Source organism: Pantherophis guttatus, chromosome 2, assembly GCF_059756535.1.
Source record: "Pantherophis guttatus breed Tessera chromosome 2, ASM5975653v1, whole genome shotgun sequence".
Classification (NCBI taxonomy): domain Eukaryota; kingdom Metazoa; phylum Chordata; class Lepidosauria; order Squamata; family Colubridae; genus Pantherophis; species Pantherophis guttatus.
Genome location: NC_142064.1, coordinates 284059156 through 284063157, shown reverse-complemented (window position 1 = coordinate 284063157; position 4002 = coordinate 284059156). Strand labels below are relative to the sequence as shown.

Below are 4002 nucleotides of genomic sequence, written 5' to 3'. Positions count from 1 at the left end.
CACTGAACCGCCCTGGAAACAAACAACAACCAGAAGGAAATGAAGCAGTTTGCAGCGTCTTTAATCAGGTTAAGCACAGCAACACAGGCAGGAGTAAGGCACAAGCCGGCATCGACATTTAAAGCTAGCGCTACACGCAGCCGCTGTGTAGCGCTCTTTATACACTTAGTAACAAGCAATTTACCATTTACCATGCAGATTGCCAGGCTGAGCTTTCCTTCTGGATCCATATTTTTTTTAGAAAGCAGCTGAGAAACTATCTTCCTTTTCAATTGGCAAGTCCTCTCTTCCAAAAGCATCCGTTTCTCCTGAGTCTCGCGATCCCATCTCGATTGAGTCCTGCTCGGTCTGTCCTTCCTAAAAGGGTGGGGGCTCCAGCTTCTCCATCAGGGACTTGATCCAGCTTGTTCCATTAATCAGTTTGGTGGTGGTGATAACGTATTCAGTGCCTCCATCTTCCATCTGAGAGAGGAACCAGAGGGCTGCGATTTTGGCATAGGTCACGCCTCCCAGAAAGAAGACGAGAGTGACATGGTTTTCTCCATGCTGGTGCTTTTTCTGAAGCCCAGTTGGCAGCTGCTGCCTCTCTTCAAAATTGGACCAGGAAGTATTTTTAAGATTTCTTCAATGCTTCGCCAACCTGGCCGGACAAGCAACTGTGCCAGGCGAACGCTTAGAGGCACATAACCACTGTAGACGTAAGAGATATTATTTGGGTTCTGCTCTTTGATGTTGTCCATACACAGATGCAAAGTTTTCCAGATGGTTGGGTAGTTGTTCCGACTGCCCAGCCAGGGCTTCAAAAGTCCAGCCTTTTCTAGGCTATTCAAGGTCAAGATGTGTTTGTAGCCATAAGTCTGGAGAATTTCTCTCTTGTAATGATCCAGCACCTTCTGCTTTAAGCTGCTGTTGCACACCGACTGCAGGCAAATGAGCCTCAGTATCTTAATCAAAGGATACTTTCGGGCAATGCAATCTTCTATGTAGCTGTTGACCTTATCGGTATCTATCCCGGACATAAATTCTTGCTCCATGGTTAAATTATCGAAGAAGGCTTCAGAGGTGGTGATGTCTTTCATGAGCTCCGCGATGGAGGTATGGTTCACCAAAGAGCTTCTGGCAGCCTGCATGTGTGGCAGCTGTGAGACAAACTGCTTGATCTCCCCCACGGTTTTGGCGTGGTGCCTTTCCTCAAAAGCAGCTGAAATGATTTTGGCTTTCTTGCTCAAGATGCTGCCCACAGCATTGAGGTTCTTGTTGCAGATCTCCGTGTACAGCTTCTCCGCGGAGTTCAGCTGCAGCTTCAGGGCCTCGGTGGGGAGCTCCTTCACAGCCTCCCCCTGCTTCTTGGGTTAAATTTTTCAGGGGGAAGTTTTATGTAGGTGTTCTGAATTCCATATATTTCATCAATTAGGCCCTCATAAGTCAGCTGGGTAACCAGAGGAGAGACCAAATCCACGTTGTGATCCAGCAGCAGAAGGGAATCGAAGACGGGCAGGATGGTGTTCTCTATCACAAAATCATATTTTAATTTTCTGGAAGCTGGAATTTTTTTTAAGGAGATCAAAATAACTTTGTCTAAGCATTATTATAATTTTTGCATCACAAAATCATGATTTATCTATTTCTTTTATCAATAAAAATACACTTGTTCATAATTTCCAATTTTATCAGTAAGATTAAAATTTATTTGAATACAAGTTTTAAGACAGTTGTATCCATTTAATTATCATGCCATCCAGCAATCAATTAACTAGATCCCCATTCATCACATCATGAAGCATTTTGTTAATTCTTTGCTGAAAACAAGTTCTACCACCAGCATTCACACAATCCATTAAGGAAGTGGGATAGGTAGGAATTAGTTTGGAGGACCAGAGAAAGAGATGCAGGGAAGGATCAGATAAGATGGTGGGGGAGGATGAAGCAGCATCTGTGTTACAGGGAGAGAAAGAAATTCAGAGAAGGTCCTCCCAAATGTTTAGACTGTAAAAAGAGATGGTGAAAGATTTGTATTTTCATACTTGCAAGATTCTGTTAATATTGTCTTGCAGTAAAATAGAATTAGTTCATCTGGTCATTTTCCTGTCTTAGTCTTGCAACTTTCTTCTTAACAAATCCTTGCTTTCTGATAATCACCCTCTTGTTTCCAAAGAGTTTATGAATGCTCTTGATATTTGGGGGTTTTCTTCAATTGATTTATGACCTTTCCTAAAATGTTTCTTGTAATTGACAATTTTTGCCAATTATATCTTCTCACTATACTTTTTGTCAATATACTGTATGATTGAGAAATATTACTGAACCTTTGTTCTTGAGTTTTGAAGATAGTGGCCACATGCCAACTCACAATATTTGCAAGTTAAACAACCATAGAAGAAAGATTCAAATGTAAAAAGAGAAAACAAAACAAGATTTCTGCTTTTAAAGTTCCTGGACGTTTCCATTCTAGTTCCATCCATTTCTACAGAAGAAGGAATTGTTCAATCTTTCCCTGCTGAAAGTGTACTTGGATCAAAATGGAGACGTAGCAGCAGATCTGAAGATCTTGAGTAGGGTGGTTCTCCCCAAGGGGGATCCCATCGACAAGGAATTGGGGAGTTTTGAAAGGCAGCGACTAATAATCAACCAAGATGCTTTGTCACAGCTAAAGTTGCTCAACCAGGTGGGGAAAATAGTGATGTGTTTTTTTTTCATTTTCCCAAAGAATTAGGACCCTTTTCAAGTGGGCTAAACCTAGTCAAAATGGGGGGTAACCTTCACTGAGAATTGAATGTGTGGAATAAAACTTTTATAATTTTCTTAGAAAATAGGGAGGCTTCTCTTCTATTGACCAAGGTATCCTTTTGATGCTATAATGCTGAATACTGTTGTAAGATGATTCAGCTATATCCAAAATGAGATTTGGGATGATTATTATTTAGGACAATAATCATTGCCATTTCATGTCTCTTCTTTATCACCATAAAACCGGTGACAGAGGGCCTCATATACTGAGGATTTTGATATTAATAGCTTCAGGTACACTAATTTCTTGTCTTCAAATATCAAAGTTGAAGGCAATTCTGTTGACCGGGGCCTGAGTTCAGCTTTGGTCTCAATCTGATAAAATGGAATCAAGACTGGATGGAACTCCACTTGGTCCCAATGGGAAATAAGCTTCATCTTGACCTGCTTGGAGTCAGGAAACTCCCAAAATTGCAGGCCTAGAGTCTGTAATGTTTTTAATCAGCTGAGACCATAGTTATACATGTCTCTCTTTAACTCCACTAGGATAGTAGAATTTAGGAAGGAGATCCAAGGCATTCAGTTCACACGAAATAATAATGACTGGTCTGATGTGACCTAATTTATTCATTGATTGATTCAATTTATTTGCTCTCCCATCTCACCACGATAATGGTCTGAAAAACGAAGTACAAAAACATGACTTTGATGCAAAAAAATCCTGATATCAGAAGTAATAAGGGACAATTTCAAGGGAAATATTACTTAGGTTTTGGCATTGGAAGTAATCAGAGATTTCATATTTTTCTATCTGAATCCCAGAGACTACTGGGGTAATGTTCCTTTCTACCTCCATGTTACATAGATGGTGAGTGTAGCATCTTTCCTTTGTCATTTTTTCTTTCTCTTCTCAGTCTCTGCCTCAGTCCAAATGTGTTGAAAAATGTCAGCCTGGATTTGTGAAGAAGGCTCGAGAAGGAGAGCCATTTTGCTGCTATGACTGCATTCCTTGTCCAGAGGGGACCATCTCCACTCAGGAAGGTCAGTGGCACCATACGGAAACCTTCTGAATTCATCCATCAAGTGGATATTTCCTTCCCACCTTTTCTTATCTTTCCAATTTGTGTTGTTAAATATTGAGATAAAAACTGTTATAACACCAACAAAAAAAAAGAATATATTTGTGGTTCTGAAAAGAAAAAAAATACTAACATACAGTGCTGGGATTAAAAGGAAGAGAAAGGAGGGGGAGAAGGAGAACTAATAAAAGACCAA

At 40.4% G+C, this 4002-nt stretch overlaps 1 pseudogene; it reads right to left on the bottom strand.

Moving 5' to 3' along the window:
- Positions 1 to 357: 357 nt before the first annotated feature.
- Positions 358 to 3165, bottom strand: LOC148116053 (vacuolar protein sorting-associated protein 33A pseudogene; annotated as a pseudogene).
- Between the last annotated feature and the right edge of the window lie 837 nt (positions 3166 to 4002).